The following is a 20794-nucleotide window of genomic DNA, read 5'->3' on the forward strand; positions in this document are numbered from 1 at the left end:
TTTTCTCTAGTCCTACTGCTAGTTATGTGGGAGAAGAGGCTCATCCCCACCTCATCACAACCTCTTTTTAGGTAATTGTATGTATTCCCTGAACCTCTTCTTCTAGACTATCCCAAACAATATAGCCAATAAACACTAAAAATAAAGGTTACATGTCACTATTTCTTGTTGTTCCATCGTTTTTTTAATTCCTCTTCCATTTCTTCAGAGAGTGTTAGCCATAATGTGTTTTGGCTTCTAGGAGCTAAACGGGAAATCATGCAGGTTAAGAACTGGTTACAGACTGTAGGGTGATGACCCAGTGCAAACCCGTGGGCTGTGCATGTGTATCAGCAATCCAGGAGCTCTGAGCAGAGCTAATGGGATTTGGGAAGGCATTTTTATTCCCTATAGAGGATCATTACAGAATGTGCCTGCTTAAAATAATAATGAAAGGGAAATGGATGTTAAGACTGCACTTTTCAGACTGGGACTCTCAGTGGTTAATCATCTTTTATCTGACAGAGTGCTGGCAGCAGCAGTAGGCTTTGCTCATACATGAGCAAACACTCATGAGTGTTAATGGGGCCACCTTTCTAAATGAGGTTGCTGGACAAGGACTTACTGGGCTCAGAAAACGATCCTTCAGAGAAAATATAATAAAACTGAATAGATTTCTGCTCATTACAATGGCATTATTCAGGGACTGGATCCATTTGACAGATCACTAGCAGTAAGATAATTTTCAGCCAGTATTGAGCTGAAAATACATATTTCCAACTCAAAACATGTCATCAAAGACTGAGTCCAAACCAAACTGGAACTGTGGATTAAAAAGACATTTTCAGAATGTGCATGTGTAAAAAAAAATAACTGTAAAAAAGTTATTTCTGAGTTCATCAAATAAAATTTGTAATCTGGATGTTTTTTTCCTTGATAGACAGGTAATTCAAAGCCAGTATATGGAGCACCACTGGTATTCTTTCTTTCTTTTTCTTTCCTCATATCAACAATTTCCAGATTTTTGGTGTTCTTTTTATTTTACTGAATTTTTTTTTTTTTTTTTTTTTTCACTTTTTCCATATCTACTATTACTTTAGAGACACCTCACAAAAATCTGTTAGCAAAGAGATCAGAGTACCCTTTTGTTGCCACACTGGTATGTGGAGACAATTTTATCCTTTATTGAGTCTGGAAGTACTCACAGGTCAGTCAGCAACTGAATCAAGGGCTGAACAATAGCTGTGAATTCTACTGTTGTAATATTAATTTAAGCTTTCAATGAAATAGTTTCCAAGGAATGGGTGTGAGGGAGTGGAGCATAATGGAAATTTCTGCAATTTAGTACCTCAATGCAATGAACAGTAGTGTGTATCTTCAATAAATTTCCCTCAAATCATCAAATCAGTGCTTCCTTGCTTTTAATGCACAGGCAGGGAATGTTTTATTCACAGTATCTCAGCAATGGCTAAATGCATCTCAGTGAGCAATAATTTTAGAGTTTGTAAAATACTGAAGTTTTGGACCTGCTACAGTTTAACAGAAAATGAGCTCCTGAGCTCCTGGAATACTGGAGCATAGACAGTCTATCTCAGCTGTGTTTTAAATGTTGCTATCAAAATAGTAAATGAAAATCCCTTCCCAATCCCCAACATTTCCTTTAGTTGAAAGTAGATCACGGGGCAGGAGGGAGATGGGACACGACATATCTCACACAAAGAGCATCAAACAAATGCAAGTGAGAGGGCACTACTGGAACTCTAGAAATATTTCAAGTTGAGGAGTAATATCTCTCCTCATAGAGGCAATAAATACTAGATGAAGTCTATCACTGTAGAAAGTGATTTGTGACATTTGAAAGAGTTGAAAGAGGTCTTTGTCCTCTGGCCACATTTGTTCATAACAAGAACATAAGACTACAATACCCATATAAATTTTAATTGGACGTTATTAAGACATACATATTTGCATATTGAGGATAAAACTGAAATGCTGTTATCCACACTTCCCAAAGTAAAGGGAATGGAAGGAACTTAAGTTCAAAATAGGCCGGGCTTTATGACTGGACTCCCTTCTGTAACTGTTGCCATCTGCCAACCTTTATGCCTATGGCACCAGTTTAATGAGATTTGGTAATTTTTCCTATGCCTTGATTCAGACCAAAACAGTTCAGCAGTAGATATAACAGGAGATCTGTTGGGGAAAAAATTATTAATTAGAAACTTTCAGGAACTGAAGACTCACTGGGCTGAAGAAAACCTTCGCTCGCTTTCTAAAATAAAGAAGGTACTGGATGAGGTACACTTTGCATTCTTGACTGTAGTGAAAGTGGGAACAGCTTTGTATTGTATGCTGTATTGCAAAGATGAAAACTGTGGTGTTCTATTGTCATATACAAAAGTGTATTTGCAGTAGCATCTTATGTACAATATGAAATTAAGTACAGCACTGATAAACAAGTGTTTTCACACAAGGAACAGCATCCATTACATTGTCTCAGGTTGTGTGTGCTTCATAATATTATTTGAAGAGCAAAACTCTGTTATCAGAAAGCAGTGCAGTGAAGTGACATTCATAATATCTACCATGCCATCCATTAACCTCAGCAATTTTAAATAGCACCGTAGTCATCCATGGCATTTCAGATTTCTCACAGCTTCAAAATCTGTGGGCAGTTTCTCAAGCTTTTTGCAAAGTTTCTCATGACTTGGACATCTGTAAAATTCCCCCCAGACTTTTCTTCAATTAATTTGGTTGCACACCCAGTTATTCATATCTCTGAATAAAGACAGAGGTATGCCCTAAGGACCGTGCTCTACCAAACAAAATGTTTTTTAACTCACTGATAATTTTAGATGTTAAATTATATTAGAAGCATTCTGTTTCTTAATCTTACCTTTTTGTCTCCATTTCAATATGTTTTTGATGAGCAGCTTCCCCAGCTGATTCTCATAATGAGGAGTCAAAGCAATTTAATATCGATCTTCTGGCTTTTATCAACTAATCCACCCTTTGACACAGTTGTCCTCAAAGGTTTGAACAATCTTGCTATTTAGATGCAAAAAATGCATACATTTTATAACGATATGTAATACTGCAACACTGCCCGATGTGTTGCTTAGAGACAACTGCTCAAAGCAGAATCTGAAAATATTCAGCGAATTACAGTATCACTGGACAGTATTTTAATGCTCTGTTTTCCTATTTGGTAAAAGCAATTTTTTTTTTTTTTTTTCCAGAAGAAAACAGAGGGAACCCATTTCTCTTTAGATAAGGAGTCACTGAAAGTTCACTTTTGGTTTTTAATTTCCACTTAGTTGCTCTTGAGTTTGGCCTCCCTCCTGAGGTTCATTTTGCTGAATATTTTTGTTACTCACCAACTGTGAAAGAAAGAGTATTAAATACTGCTTCACTGATGAATTTTCTTCCTGGATGTGCACTCAGGCAATATATAAAGGTAGAAGTGGGATGCTCAATTTTGGCATGCTGGTTTTTTGTTATTTCTCTAATCCACCAAGAGTAGAAATCATTGGTGCCTCTTCGTTAATTATGATCTCATGAAACTGGTATTATTTTCTTGCTAGAACTGATTTGGGTTTCAAAGAACAGAAGCAGAACTGCTATGACAACAACACCTTTACATTACCTCTGTTAAGAAGCAGGGGTAAAATGAGTTCCTTGACACAAATACTTCTGTATTTTCGATATAGATGTGTGAGAGGATGTTGTATCTTCCCTTATGGCTGGCCAAGCTACATAATGTTATGTAACCTAATTCAATATAATACAATATGAAAAAGACATTTAAATTTTCAGACAAAGCTAGTGGGTAAGAAATAGAAAATACACTGGATGTACTACCTCAAATCAAATACCCAGCTTCCACTAGTGCTAAAAGAGTGCCAAAAGTCAATTCTTATATGTTTAACTTGTTATTCACCTTTTGTGATTCCAGCATTACAGAGAGAACCTGCCCAGTTTTAACTAGCTCGGATCACACATAAAAAGCTTCACATTGGAGATGGTGTAGACTTGAGACAAAGGGTCAAGCTTAATCTCAAATTCCAGATTCTGTAAGGACTACATATGCTTCATGAACTGGGAGAATAAAATATAAATTTGTGACCTGAATGCAATAAGAGAAATGTGGTCACTTTGGATCAGGGTTGTAATACACACTAAATTTGCTTACTTAAAAATCAAATTTGCAAAGGTTTATTTGTATCAGGGTAGTTATAATTTGCCAGCTCCTAATGAACATAGGTAGCAACTGCATGGAATGGCTTAGTGTGCTTCATCAGAACTACGCCGTGCCAAACTAAACACTCATTTGGGGCTGGCAGCTTTCCTGTTCTGTCTATTTGCCTAATATGTAGACAAACAGTACTTAGGGAGGGAAGACAAAATTTAATATCTGCTTGATATGCAGGATATTGGCCTTAAAGACAGTGATGTATAGAGAAATACATTATTCCTACTTTATAACATATTTCAGTTAAGCCTACAAGTCACCTTTTTTTCCACACAGAAAACTGTAAACTAACAAAACATCAAGATTGTGTTTCATAAAAGAGTATCCAAATTTTTAAGATGATTTTCTGAAGGTCATTTTCTGTAATGTTACAGCGATCACCACCTTATTAAATTGCCTACTGCTCCAAATTTAATGAGAGACTGAAAATTCTCAATGGTAATTGGAACAGACGATGTCTTTAAAGAGAGAAAGTGAGTGGGCAGCTAACTGAAGCACAGAATAATGCTTATAAGCGTGGATGTGCAAGAAGCCTTTCCTGAGAAAAACAATTAAAGACTATTTTATTTGGAAAACATTGACTTTTTATTTGTGCTACTCCACTGGAGTCCTGGAGATAGTTATCAAGCCAGCATCCTCATTCTTGCCTCCATTCGCAGTTTCTATGGTAAACTGAATGGTTTCGCATTTTTCAGAATAAAACATTTGTGAATACTGTTATCAACTCTCTAACTGTTTTGTTTCTTGCAGTGTATTTCTTTAAAATAAAAAGTATATTACTCAAAACAAAGCCTTTCTCAGGAAATCCAAACACACACGGAGATACAAAGACAGCGATGACTACCTAATTATACGCTACACCATGTCTACATTAGGAAATAAAAAGCATTTTCAGCTTTATTAACATGAAGTCCTGGAAAGGCAATAAGCATTATTTATGCTCTTGCAGTAAGATATATTGAAAAAGTATTAATGGGGATTGAAATGGCACTGAAGAAAACCTCTGTCAAGTATGTGGCTCAGATGTGCATTATAAAGATAATGATAAAAGGGCAATTCTTATTAAAATGTCTGCATTTTTTAGATCATAATCAGAATTTCATCCACTGAAAGATACAGCCTACTTTATGTAAATGTTATTGAAAGGAACTCCTATGAACTCAATTGTATAGAAGATTAGGCAAAGCAATTGCAATAGACCTTCTTGGTTCATAACCTACAGAATTACTGATACTATGATTTCCTAAAGCCTGCAACTCCATCTTGATATCCACATTTTACCCTGACTGCAAAACGTGTATCAGAAATCTAGACAGACTAATTTGCAAGTTAATACGTAACATAAAAGCAAAATTTTGGTTTATTAAATAAAATTGCAAGCACTTAAGACTCCTTTATAAATATCATTGAGAAAGCAATGGTTCTAAATTAGAGAGAAAATAGTACATGGAAAATCCATAACTCTGCCCTGGCTCTCTAAAATAACTGGCCAAGCAATTGGAAGCTGCAATGAGTTGGGGTCTTCAGGTCACTGCTACAAGAACTCTGCAGGCGTCCCAGCAGTAAATAAGCTCTTTCAGAAACAGTATCTGATGACCCTTGTCTATTCTGTGCCAGGAGCATGTCAAAATAAAGATGAATTGTGGTGCGAGTCTGGGGTTAAAATCTGTCCTCAAGCATATGACCATGGTTTATTGCTCATTTAAAGAGTGACTTATTTTCTAGTTACCAATTTTCTTTTCTTTCAGAGCAGTTATTTTATTTACAGTCATATCTGTTTGGGTGAAAAGGACAGACCTCAACTCTTATTCATTGGTCTGTTATAAGATGTTTAACAAGTAGGAGAGTGGTAAAGTGTGCAAAACAAAGAGCAACACCAAGCTGTAAGCAGCAGAAGAGACTGAAGCGTGAGCAGCCACAGGCATGAGCCACATGTTCCAAGCAGGCAGTAGAAACGGGCATCAGTAAAATGTTATGTTTCTTTTGTTTTAAGAGAAAGCAAATTCAGGCACAAGGAATTCCCTCCAGGTCTATTACTATTTACAATGGATACAGATATCACTCTTGGCCTGATGTTCAAGAAGAATGGAGGGGTGGTGAGAACAGCAACTACCAGCAGAGTTCTTGTGTGCAACAAAAAGGGACTTGGCTAATAATGGCTTACCAATGCTACCACATTGTAAGTTATCATAAAGAACTGAACAATATCAAAAAGAAAAATGTCTGGGACAATAATATTCTCAGCTTGCCTTCTAAAAGGCTTCAGGATAAGAAATATGTTCTTTTAAAAAGCTTATTGCTTAACTTTGCCTAAGAAGACTGAAATACTTTTGCTAATACCATCAGTCAGTATTACTTTCTGTAGGCCAAATTATGTACTGATCTACCTCTGCAAGCAGTAGCAGGTGCTCTAGTCTCTGGTAATGCCCTCCACCAGATCATTCTGTGGGACTTTTAATTGCAAATGAAAAGAAAGAACTTTTTGCAGAACCCTCTGCTCACATGAAGGTTAGCCTTGTACCAGCTGTCACATCACAACCCAAAACTTCCTTTCCTGCAAAAGGTAAGAAGAACATAGCAGAACAAGAAAGCGTGCACAGGTGACAGCCTCATATTGCTGGCATAAGCTCCCCAGGAACCTTATTCCATCAGCAACACAAATCAGTCCTTCAGCTCTTCTGATTACAGGTTACGCAGCATTTGTTCCCTTGTCAACATCACAAGCTCATGATTATTCAACAAGGGAAGACACAAACCTGGGACTCATTCTGATGTTTGAAACAAAAAGAAAATCTAACAATGTTTCTGCTCTAAGTGAACTTTCAAGCCAATGTTTACCAAATGGTTTGCAACCAGTGAAAGAAAAAGAAGGAAAAAAAGAAGACAAAGACAGAAATAAGAGAGAGTATAAATGCTAGCTTACATTTTGAGCCATGTTTTCTTCAGAACTGGTTTCCAAATTGCCCAGATTTTAGCATAATTTTAAGAAAACTGGTCAGTTCTCTAGTGTCCAAACCACTGCCTTAGAGAAAGACAGTCTATGGCAGAAGAGAACAGAGAGGAGAAAAGCAAGATAAGAGCAAGACAATTCTGATTACTAAACTCCTCACTGGCTATTTGTCTCACCTCTAAGAGAATCACAGAATCAAAGAGAAAGAAGAGAAACCACGTTTTATTATTCATTCCATCTGAAATCTGTGGGGTAAAGTTGATTCTTTATATATCAAAGTCTACTTTATTAAAGTACTAAATGAATGGAAATAACATTTATATTCAAATTTTAGGTCCTATGTCACAAAGCTTAACAATACCAAATAGATAAAGTCAAACAAATCTAATTTACATCATGACAAAGAGATTCAGGAATAATAAGGCATAAAGTTATAATAGCAAAAAAAAAAAAAAAAAAAAAAAAAGGAAAATCAATAAATCCCCACATCATAATGGGTTTCACTTCATTCTCTGAGAGGTACACATTGCCATTAATTTTGCAGGCTATACACTAAGATAAGGACACTTAGTCATGAAATCACTGTCAGAGAACTGGTAACTGTCAAGAATTTGTTCATCACAACACTTGTTTCTTCTTGATTCACTTTAACTTGAACAAATCTGAATATTAATGCACAACAAAAATAGTAGTCTTTGCATGCAAAACTTCTGTGTTTCACTGAAGACACCCCCACTTCCTCCTACCAAACAGCTGCGTAAAACAGTATATTCCAAAAAAATTTACTTAACGCTAGAATACTGAAGAATGGCTGATGTAAAAGGAAGTCTCTTTGTCAAATGCCTTGTTTAGTGAAGGCACTTGAATGTATTTTTATTTTGTTTACCCATTATAAAGCTGTTAGTGTGTTGCATAACTTATTGCAAGCTGGAATTAATCTACAGTAAAGCTATGATCTGAATGAATCTTTAAGGAATTATCATGACTTTCTACACCATCTATTGGTGAACTGGAAAGAGGCAATGAATGAGCTCTTACTAGGAAATTAAACACTATGGACAGACAGAAGAATCTGTCATTAATCAACTATTCAAATATGCAGAGGAAGCAGAAATGTGTTGAGAAGCACCCATTGGGTCCTAAAGAGGAATAGAAAACTTCAAGGTAGGCACACGGATCAAAAGCAATAGTTCACAGTATTTATCTTCAAGCTTACCAGTACACTAAATAAAGCTGGTTACATCCTGCTATATGCAAGACTTTTGCTGGTTCTGTTATTGGCAGAATTTGAATGATGAATACCTGTTGTGTGGATGTGTTACTTTCACAAGCTCGTGCTAATGTCTAGACTCATTTCAGCCTGCACTGTGTTTGTGCAAAATGACATTAGCCAAATCAGCATAGTTTGAGTGCCCCGATGGGTTGTTCTGTGAAGATTTATTTCAGGAAAGAATTCTCATCCAGTAAAGTCTGCAGCTGTTCAGCAATGTACTGAATAGCTTCCAGGCTGGAAGGACATGCAGTGACTAAGTGTGCAGAATGAACACTTGTTTTCATCTATAGTGTAGGAAGCTCATGCATGGTGACCAGGTGGTATTCTCTCAAGCCTGGCCTATTTTTGTTAATACAGTATTCTTGATGATTAACAGCTACATGTAAATTGTACACTGGGCCTCATCTCAGCTAATTTGCCTGCTTGTTGTGCAGTATCCTGAGTGTGATCATACTGTCCACCCATTTAGTGCTAATACCAGCTTCCTGCAGATACCCAAAGAAGCCAAATCCTTACCGAAGCACAAGGCAGCTGCATTAAAAAACTTGAACAAAACTGCATTGTGCTGAAGCCCTAGATCCAAGATAATTTTCTGTCTATACTATTCTAAGACAAACACAAGGACGCTCCTATTATCGATGAGAAAACAGATAAAGGACTTTGCATAATGCAAGACAGAGAAAGGAATCAGCCTGTTAGAGATATTCATTCATTTGAAATTTGCAAAGGAAATTTGGCACAAGTGTTACTCCGGAGGGTTTTCACCTCAGACTCTCCCTATACTATAAATGAAGCACTAAACTATTGCACACAGATGAGAATTTCACCACGTTTCAGTATTAAGTTTGCAAATATGACCATCAAATATCATAAAAGTACACTTCTTCTCTCTCATGAACAGTAAACAGAACAGATATTTTAGGCAAAAAAATATAAACTATTGGCCTCTAGTGGGGATGGCGGGGAGAAACTAACTATAGCTTAACATCAGCTTCCCAAATACTAAAGTTGATTTAAAAACCTTATTTTTAGGATGACAATTTCAGTCAGTTATGTGTAATTTCTCTGCACTTGATGTTCACTTTAACAGAGTACATCTCTATAATTATAACTTCACTGTACCCATTCTCTCAGCGGAGCTCCTACTTTGAAAAGGGCCACATTTTAATTAAAGAGAATGTTTTCTTCTGTGCCTGTGATGCCCATGCAGAACTCCATGCAGAGGTTTCCTCTGGTCCAGCTGTTTACATATATAATGAATGGGTGCAAAGTGGTACGGTATCCGCAACCCTAATGTGACTGACAATAAAACTTCAGCCTCTCTTGCTCACAGGCTGCCTCCATTTTTTACTTCAACTTTCTAATTGTTATGAACAGTGGAATTCATAATACTTTCTTCCTGTGCTTCTTTTTTTCCCCTTAGAATTATGCTGAGGTAATATTGAGACATCTTCAACAGTTACAATGATGAGAAATATTTATACCAATTGACTAAATTGGAATAGAAAAATCCGTTCCTATTCAGACCTAAAGATTTAACTGAAAGAAAACTATAATTGGTATTTTCTTTGCATGTACTGGGCTTAGGCATAGACCCAACAGGACCAATTAAGAGCTAATTATTTCCATTCAATACACCTTGTAATATTCAAAATAAAATGTGCTTAACCTAACAAGGAATAACATCTACAATTCCTTCTCTTTCAATTGCCAAGCAGCAAAGAAATCATACTAGAGATAGGAGGAACAATGTTTGTATGTTAACATTTCATTGAAAGATTTTGTGCATTCAACAAATTTGAAAAAATAAATTATCCATTTTGTACCATATTCCAAGCTAATGACCTAATTAAATGTCTGTAAATTGTATCCTATGCTACTGCAAATTATAATCAAAAGAAAAACATTACAGTGCTCTATGTAAATCCCTTATTCACACAAAAGGTCTCATATCATACCACTATAGTTTGGCATTTCAGATCACAATTATTGGTAATAGGTGATTTTGGAGGTGTGCTACAACCTCCTCCATACCAAGAAGCTTGGCACTGAGCTGCTCGGTGACCACACTGTAACTTGCTTGGGTGTCAGCAGTGTAGGTGACATGGTTATAGTGCCACAGAATGTTTTACTTTGAAAAGGACCTCAAAAATCATAGAATGTCAGTGATTGCAAAGTACCTTGTAAGACCATCTAGTCCAATCCCCCTGCAGGAGCAAGAATTAGGTCACACGGGAAAATCACCTTGTTCCAAGCCCCATGCCATGGGTTGGGCTGCCAGCCACTAAGTCAGACTACTCAGGAACCCATGATGCTGGCCTCGAGTGCTTCCACGGATGTTGCAACCACAACTTCTCTGGGCATGCTGCGCCAGTGCCCCTACACACCCTAAGTAAAGAATTTCTTCCTAACATCTAAGCTAAATCTTTGTAGTTTAAAGCCTTTCCTCCTTATCACTATCTGCCAGTGTAAAAAGTCAGCCTCTGCCCTAATGACAAGCTCTCTTCAAGTACTGGAAGGGTGGCAATGAGGTCTCCCCACAGCCTTCTCTCCTCCAAGCTAAACAAGCCCAACTCCCTCAGCCTGTCTTCATAGGAGAGGTGCTCCAGCCCTCTGACCATCTTTGCAGTCTTCCTCAATCCAACATGTCTCAATCTTTCCTGCACTGAAAGCCCCAGACCTGGATGCAGTACTCCAGGAGGGGCCTCAAGATGGATGAGCAGAGGGAGACAATCCCATCCATCTCTTGGCTAGCAACCACTCTTTTGGAGCTGATCATCTTCCCCCTTGCAGCAACAAATCTAGTGGAAAAATTACTACCTCCCCTGTTCCTTCCAACAGTTTGTCTAATTTCATAATTTTCCTTAGAATAACAGAGCTTGCTATGCGCATCCCCACTGCACAATGTGTATTTCTGGTTAATCAAGCTTAATACACAGAGGCTGAGGAACAAGCTGACAGAATTGAGACCCTCTGGAGGACATAGATCACTGGGGCATAGAACAGCCCTGGATGCTCCCACATGAGCTGCCAGTGTGTTACTGCTGTTATTCAAACATTTAAGCACATCTTCTAGGTGAGAGCAAGCTGTACGCCATTGTAACTGTTTTTTACCACATTTCAAGCTGGTCATTCAGCACCCATTCCAGGTGAGAATCTTCTTCACTTCCAGCAGAGGCACTACAGATGCCTCAAGATGCCACTGCCGAGTGTTCACCTCTAAGAGCGAAATAAGAACATAAGGAATAATTCTCACCAGTCAAGAATCTGTGATACTCAAAACTGTTCTTAGGATCACAGCAAAAACCTGTGAATCCCACTTGCAGTCAGACCCATTCCACATATTCCTGGGACACAGACTAGAAACTACCCCCACAATCTCACAGAGGCTTTTGCCAGTCAACATCAGGAAATAACATTCACTTGGAAAACTGTCTTACTATAAAGTCAACACGCACAACCTCTCCATACTGTTTTATGCCCCAAAGCAGAATGCCTTCATCCAAGTAGCTGCCCATTGGGTTTAGCTCTTAGTCTCAGCCACCACTCATACATTTATAGGCACTGTCTTAAAAAGGGATAGTTGGGGAGAAAAAAAACCAAACATCTGCCAAAAAACCGAACAAGGTTTTGCTCGGAACAATAAGATCTGTGAACTGCACGGTTTTGTTTATTAATACAGATGTAACCTTGGTCTTTATTGACAATCCAGATGAAGTCATAGCCATCATTTTTAATCTAAAATAAGAAGAAAATAGAGCTCAAAGCAACCATTTGAAATGATCAACATGTTCATGTTCTCATGGACGTTTCCACCCTTAACACCAAGGGGGGTACAGGGTTGGCCAGACAAGCTCAGGACTGGCTTTTCTCATGTTGGCACCAGCCTAAATTGTTCTTGGGATTGCAACACAGGGCATCCAGACCCACTGCAGTGCCCTGCTGGAAGCCAGTGCACATACAACTCCAGTAACGTGTTCCAGTTCACAGTATCATCACCACTAAGTCTGTAGAAATATTAATAAGGGTAATCAGAGGTTCCAGAAGACCTGTGGGAGCTACCGTAGTACAGAGAGAAACAACATTCAGATCTCTTACCTAATTTCTCACTGTTGAATTTTAATAGCACTGCTGAAATAGGATAGTATCTCAGCACAGAATTGGTACTGTGGGAAATTAATTTATGAGTGAAAATTCAAAACATGTCCTGCATTCAACTTTAAAGGAAGATGTGGATTGCATGTCTCTGTTGCCTGACCCTTGTCATGCTCCTGGCATCAATCCAGAGACTGCTCAGGTCTGGCAAGCCCACATGTCTGCCAAGAGGACAATCTCTTGCCACCTTCCGCACTGTTGTAGCACAGCTCATAGATAATTACCACCTCATCAACTTTCCAAAATGTTCCCCATCCATCTTACCCATTCTGCTCACTAGCAATTGTCAGGAGCTTTACATATTTGAGAGTGTAATCTTCCTTTGCTTATTATTTGTTTTTATTATTATTGTACCATTATAAACTCATTACAGTCTTCTCTAGTTTCAATTATTGTATTTTTTTTTCTGAGTCACTGTAATTGCTTTTAGTTTTTAATAATGTTTAAAATTTCCACTCTCTGAAGCAAGCATTATCATTCCCATTATAAAATTCAGTTAAGAGGTTGTCAACAGTCTTGGATTGAACTACTCTTGGATTGATCTTTTTGCAATGCATGATACATGGAGCCTGCCTTGCCAATGGCTCCAGCCTACAAAAGTAGATTCACTATTAAATAACAGGCTCATCAACTTACACGAACTCATAACAAAACTTATCTTCATATTTGCAGGAAAGACAAATATGTTATGATATGCTTAAAACCCAGAACCATTATATATTCGTCCAATTGTGGGAATTACTAATTTTCTACTGTGGGTGTGCTCAGCGATACTGTAATTTTAAGACAAGACTGAACTTTCATGACTCAGAAGCCATCAAGTTTACAAAACATAATCATATCAATAAAGTGCACTAACGTAACTCCCTCCCCTCTGTCAGATAAATAAGGTAACTTACTCATTTCCCTATTATTTTTCTCAAATGTGAGATTAAGTGCATCCCCCCAAAAAACCAAGATGTAGTAAATAAGATCCAAAAATTAATTCTGAAATGTTTTCCTGCATGGCAGGAGTAGTGTAAATAGTTAGGAACCCATGGCTTGTCCTTGAAAAATGTTCGCAGAACAACTGTTATAAAATTCAATGATATCCTCATTTAACATCAGCACCTCTGCAATCACATATGATTGAATTCATTTACATGCTTCTGATATACCAGGATGGATGTTTTCCTAGAAATTTAAGTAAATGCAACAAAAATACATTCATATTTAAACATAGTTGTTTTGCTGTGTTGTAGGGTTTTTTTTCAGCGTGAAATTCCTTAATTACTCTCTTGGCACTTAGCAAAATACTACTAAAAGTTTGGGCTTTTCTTTCTGAAAGTAATTTTGGACCTGCATTCATCAGCATCTCAGCAATGGCTCGAGCCTTCCTTTATCGAGTAGAATTATCTAAAGACACGCACAAGTCCCTCTGCAGTGAACACACAATTCTCACATGCAACAAGAAAAATATTGTGCTAATCTCTTCAATACTTTCCAATGTTTAGGGAAACATGTCTTATAGATGCCATCTACACACATCAAAAGTGTGAAATATTTACTTTTAAATATTCATAGTTTAATACTTTTAAAAATTCACTTTGAACTCATAAAATGGCTTAGGTTGGAAGGGAGCTTAAAGAACATCTAGTACGAAACCCTGTGCCATGGGCGGAGTTGCCAACCAACAGACCAGGATGTTCAGGGCCCCATCCAACCTGGCCTTAAGCACCTCCAGGGATGGGGCACCCACAGCTTCTCTGGGCAGCTGTGCCAGTGCCTCACCACACCCTAGGTAAAGAATTTCTTTCTAACATCTAACCTAAGTCTCCCCTCTTTTAGTTTAAAGCCTTTCCCCCTTATCTTATCACTATCTGCCCATGTAAAAAGTCAGCCTCTGCCCTAATGACAAGATCTCTTCGAGTACAGGAAGGGTGGAAATGAGGTCTCCCCACAGCCTTCTCTTCTCCAAGCTTGGATCCAGCAAATCGCAGCCTGACATCCTGCTATTCCATATTACGCCATGCAAATACACTCAAAAGCACTGAGAGAAAACTGTTCTTCAGGTTGTTCATCTACACTTTAATGATCACTTTAAAAACAGAAAGCTCCATCCATGATAACATAAAGATGAAAGTTAAAAATTGTGAAGTTACAGATAGCTGGGAACAAGATAGTAATTTAAGTGAAAGTTGCAGAATATGCAGGATGCATTGTACAAGTAGCGGGCTCTGATGGAACTAAAACTTGAGCCTGCTCCTGAAGTCCTTTTTTACCAGAAAAGCTGCTCACACACAGTCCATTATTCACAAACAGAAGGATCACTAAATCATCATGCTTAGCCTCCATTGCTCCAATGACATCCACCTTTTACTCAAAAACTCCAGTCAGCTTGGTTGTGTAAGATGTAACCTCTTAGTGCTCAGTGGGCCCATGCAGTGGTCTTAGTAGCAACAGCAGGTTGCTATCATGGTCACTTAAATTCCAATACTTAAAGCATTTTCAGAAAAATGACATGCAAAAAAAATGAGGAAAAAAAATCTACATAGAATAACTTAGAGAACTTAGAGGAATTTTAAAATATATATAGAGATATTTTAAATGTTTAGTGCTTACCTCACAGCAGCTAATATCAAATTTTATATTTAGCCGAATTGGTAAACAGCAATTACATTCTTATAAGGCAATCAGTGCATACATGCTATGCAAGTAAATGAGTAGAACAGATTTATGATCTTTAGATTTACCTGAAGTGCACCAGCAAGGTATTTGAACAATAGGAACCCTGTAATTTTCAATACAACAAGGTGAGAAAGGCTAAGGAGTGTGGTGTTCAGAGGGGTTGTTGTTTGGTAGGAGTTATAGTGTAAGCCTCATGCATATTCCAAAAATATATCTCTGACTGACAGGCCTGGTCTCCCCGAGCTGGAAGGGTCAAACCCAAGTTCCTTTTCTACGATAGATGTGATAGAAATCAGACCTGAATAGGAGAAATGAAGAATTTGCTACAGAAATGGCCATTTCATTGGCTAACTGTTCTCATCACTACAAAAAGTTGACATTATATGCAGTCTGTCTGCATATTCTTATTTTACTTTTCCCAGATAATTTGAAGAATTTATAATACATAATGCTATCACTCTGGAATAATGCTTATCTAGTTCAACCCAAATACACCTTAATCTCTGAAAACCCAAAGATCAAACTCTAAGTCAGACCATGAGGTCTTTTACCCAGGCCTTAAGGTGCTGGAATTCTTGGTTGTTTGTTTTCTGGTGTTTTTTTGTTTGTTTGTTTGTTTTTTGGGGTTTTTTTTTTGTTTGTTTGTTTGTTTGTTTGTTTTTGGTGCCTTTATTTTCTTTTCTGCAGGTCCATAAATTGTAATGTAATGAATGAAATGTTCAATGATTCAAAATCAATTTCAAGGTCACCATTTGAGATTATGAAATCATTCCTCCCATTCTATTCACTTGTCCTCTATTTAAATACTGTATCACTAACCAGCCCTTTGACTCCCAACATGGTCTTAAAACAACATATTGAGTCTGTTATCACAGAACAGAAAAAGTTGAAATTTCCAAGAATATTTAGTTATACTACTGTAGTCAATACTAGAATGTGTGACCTTCCTGGCTTGGTTCTAATAGACCATTTCATGTTCCTCTAAAGCAAAGCAATTTTTTTTTTGAACGTTCCCAGCTTACCAGGCACAAATAAGATTGATTTATATCCCTGGTCACTTTAATAGCTATTCATGGCGTTGCAATTGTTCATTTCAGATACACCATCCAAAAGATTTTTTTCATCTTTACCCTCAGGTTAGTGTTAATAGAGTTAAACCTGATGCCATTTGTTGTACAGCTACTCTAAAAACAATCCTCTTTCACTGCAGTCAGGACAACCTTTTGAGATCTGTCCTTTAACCGGCATCCAGCCCATTCAGTCTGTATTCTGTCAAAATAAAACAATGGTTTTTAAATCATCCGCACAGAGTCAAAGTGCTTACAGCACTCTATACACACTTGGCTGAAATGAGCTAAGACTTTGAAAAAAATATCTCTTGACAGGTTCTACTGTAAAAGAAATGTGAAAACTGTTACAGAATCTAAAAGCATTTCTGTTTACTAACAAAACATCATTAAAAAAAAAGTAACAGATGAAAAAGGATTCAGGTTTTGTATCAAACAAAACTAAATCGTTTCTGGTGATATTCCAATTGTTACTGTGAATATTGGTTTAATATCAGTGTGTTTATAGAGATTTCTTGGTTCTTTCTGAATTATTCCAATATTATCACAGAATCATAGAATGGCCTGGGTTGAAAAGGGCCACAATGATCATCCAGTTTCAGCCCCCCTGCCATGGACAGGGTCACCAACCACCAGACCAGGTTTCCCAGAGCCACATGCAGCCTTGGATTAATAAACCAGAAAACTTTCTCAAATGAATCTATTCTGATACTTGAGTGTATATGAGCTGATTTTACAGATGCTTTTTTCTTAAATACCTCTGGCATGCAAAATGTCTGAATGACATGCAAAATACAAGGTCTACAACCTGTAAAGTCATACGCCAAACAGAAATACTTTCTGGAACCTTCTAACTTCATCTTTGCTACAAAAACTATAACAGAACTACAATGGACTTATTTCTCTNTTTTTTTCTAATGAAATCTTTCATTAGACTTTTCTCTATTGAGAACGTATTTTTTCACTGATGCCCTTGAGGTCACTGACAATGTTGAATGCTTTCAAGTGCTTTGCTGTATCAGGTCCTAATCAAGGAAGGAATCAGACCTATGGAAACATTCCTCCTTGTGATGTCAAAAAACTCAGAAGCCAGTTCTGCATTTCTTAAACTGCACAAAAGGTTATTTAGAAATAACCTTTGCATTTGTAAACCAAGCTGATGTGATTCTTTGTCTTTACAAGCTCATCAGACTCCAAAGCATTACTTTCCCAGAAGAATTCGTGGTATGCTGATGGTTGAAACAGATGTCCTTAGAGGCCTTCTCCAATCTTAATGATTCTGTGATTCTATGGCCAGTGAGCATCCTAGACAGAATATACTACAACTTTTTGACTCACACATTGAGAGTTGGAGCTAAAATTTACTGTGGAATAAATAAAAGAAATTTAAGAAATTTGAAGAAAATGCTTTCAGAAACCTCAGAGAAGCTACAACTGAGCTACAGCTTCTTCATACTTCTCCATCTGAGAAATATAATTGGTAAACTTGAGGTAGTAAAATGTTGATCAGGTTTTAGTGTTAAGAAATCTGCAGAATTAAAAAAACCTACATGGAAGACAACTATGAAGCTTTCACTACAAATACATATGACCTTTAATACACTTCCATAAAATACTTAATGTTCAAAATCATCATTGCAGCAATACGCCTATTTTCTGTAACTTGAACAAAAAAGTCATTAAACTTCTACAGATTTACTTATTATTGTGTCATTTGAATGGAAACATATTTAATTAAAAACACTTAAGTAAAGAAAATACAGAATACCTCGAGGATGGTAGTTGTTATTACAAAAGTATGCCAAAATGGAATGCAAAAATATGTCACTGTAGTCAGCCTGCTGATATTTGGCCATCATTTACTCACTGAGTGGTAAACATGCAATATTATCTGTGCATTCCTATGTCAGTTTAGTAGTTATTGCAGAAATTAAACTTTTTTTCCAAGGTTGACATTAATGACAGTGTACTGAATGTTTTGTTGGCCTTTTGCAAAGATCACTTCTGCATTAAATAATGGAGTGAATGCATCACTGTGGATAAAGAGATACACGGAAACAAGATTTCTTTAAGAAATGCAAGCTCCACCACAGATGGAGGATTTCAGGAAGGAAAGAAGAGAGAAAAAATGTATTCAATACTTAAGAAGCAATCTATAATCAAATATATAAATGCCTTTCTAAAACTGAGCTTTTAAGCTAGTCCTTTTTTTTTTTTTTTTTTTTTTTTTTTAATGTTTCCAGTTCACATAATTTAAGAAACATTAATTCTGCTGGGCTGCTGTGTTTCCTATATCAATTGCTTTTCAATTAGTACCCAAACAGAGGCAAATGTTTAATACATGTTTAAAGAGCTTGCATTTGGGCAAAAGAACAAAACAATAAAAATCAACCAACCAACCAAATTTAACCACAGGACAGTCTTGCGTTTGATGAACTCTGGCCACATTTTCTTCCCTCTGAAAGAGCACATTTCAGTGCACTCATATCACAGTTGAGAAAAAGATTTTATGAAGGAAAGATTTACCTTTCCCCAGGAGGTTTAGAAAACACAGTCAAGTGCCAAGAAACTCTTTCAGTATTTTTTTTTTTTATTTTTTATTTTTTTTTGTACTAGAAAAGAAAAATCTGAAACCAAGGACAAAAGTTTCCAGGAACATAAAATGCCATAGCAAAAAACGAGATAACAATCATCTATTCTCTGTCCCTGATGGACTGAATGAATAGCAGTAGATTTAAAGCTGCAACAGTATACATTCAATTTGAAGTATTTTGCACAACATGTAGCAGTAAGGCTAATCAAACACGGACATATACTGCTTTAGAACATTGTGGAGACTATCACAGGCTACACAGACATCAAGTGACCTCCTGGCAGGCATGAACACAGTTTGCATGAGCCAAAGGGAAGATAAAAATCTACAATCTGTTATATGAATCAATTACAATGGAAAGTACATGAAAAAGTATGAAAAGAACCAAATCAATTACAATGAAAAAATGAGAAGACAGCTGGTTTCTTCTATTATAGGCAGTCTTATACTGGATTAAACATGATATTAGGCAGAATTCTTGCACATTTCATATTCTTCAGAAATTCCATGAGGTGAAATTGTCTTTCAGATTATTCTATTAAATTATATAAGTATCAATTATATCTATATATTTGCAATTAAGCTACCATCCTTCCAGTGCCCAGGTTGGTTGGACCTTGAGCAACCTGATCTAGTGGAAGGTGTCTCTGTCCATGGTAGAGAAGTTGTAAAAAGATTATCTTTAAAGTCCTTTCCAACCCAAATCATTCTATCACTTTATGTTTCCCTACAGAATTAGCCAACAATTCCACATTATGTTATGCTTATAGGTAGACTGTGCTGTAAATTCATAGTTCCCACTCATAAGAAAATATCAAATGTGAGAGTAGATAACACGTTCCTAAAGAGACAGAACCTGAATTGTGGAAAAGCTTTATAATCTAAGAACTTACAAAATATAGTGCAGGAAACTTGGAAAGGAAGAATATTTCTGAAAAAAAAAAAAATAAACCAAATGCAATAGGAAGTTATTATGTTAGTGAAGAGGGGCTGCTTGTGGGAGTTGGGAAATAATTTAAGGAGCAAAAACATCATGGCGTGACTGCCAGAAGGAAGCTGGTAACAACGAAACAGCAGAAGATGTGTACTGCAAGTTAAACCTCCCAAGTTCTAGCAAGACTTGGCTACCATCAAACACTTTAAATGGGAAAAAGAATTATTTATGGTGAAGCTTTTGTGTCTTATTCAAAAGATCCAATAGCAAGGAAATAATATTGAAGATAAACAAAGTCAAGGTTCAGGAAGCCATAAGTCTTATAAAATGCCAAGCAGAGATTCCAGTGTGAGTTAAAGAGGCTGTGCTGTTTACAGTTGAGAATAATCTGTCAATAACTTGCGTTACTATATGCTGAAAGGCATTTTCAGTTAAATCAGATGTTGAATAGTTATGGATACACTAGCTCAAACAGTAAATTACTTACTTTTAAATATACTGAATATCAACATAGGATGTGTCTCTTACATTATATTACATAAATAAATAATCAGGTAAGTTACAAAGAATAAAATCAGAACATAGAAAGGAAGGGCACTAAACTAGAGAGAAAAAGTTCCACAGGGAGCCACAAAACATAAGACATAGAAATCAGAAAAACATCCAATGAAGTGATAAAGCTGATGGAAAAATAATAATAATGATAATAATAGATAAATAAATAAATAGACATTAGAAGAACTACCAACAAGGGAGAAAACTGGGGTTATTGACTATGCTGAGCTGTGAAAGGTCCTAAGGCAAAACAAAAGACAAAAACATCAGAGAATACATCTGTGATCTGTGATGCTTTTGAGCTACAACTCAACAAAAATAATGAAGTAACATAGGATGTTTTCCACAAGAACTTATATGATAAGTCTT

The 20794-nt window shown here is 36.8% G+C and overlaps 1 protein-coding gene across 7 annotated transcripts in view; it reads right to left on the minus strand.

Moving 5' to 3' along the window:
- Window positions 1-20794, minus strand: part of DLGAP2 (DLG associated protein 2) — a 454289-nt gene that overhangs the window by 344237 nt on the left and 89258 nt on the right. The window contains exon 1 of one of the 7 annotated variants that reach the window (XM_032443250.1): window positions 2876-3100. The exons of the other annotated variants lie outside the window; for them this stretch is intronic. The gene's annotated coding sequence lies outside the window, so the exon portion shown is untranslated. Of the gene's footprint in view, window positions 1-2875; window positions 3101-20794 lie in introns of those variants that run through there. 7 annotated transcript variants of the gene reach the window in all.

Source organism: Coturnix japonica, chromosome 3 (genome assembly GCF_001577835.2).
Source record: "Coturnix japonica isolate 7356 chromosome 3, Coturnix japonica 2.1, whole genome shotgun sequence".
Lineage (NCBI taxonomy): Eukaryota > Metazoa > Chordata > Aves > Galliformes > Phasianidae > Coturnix > Coturnix japonica.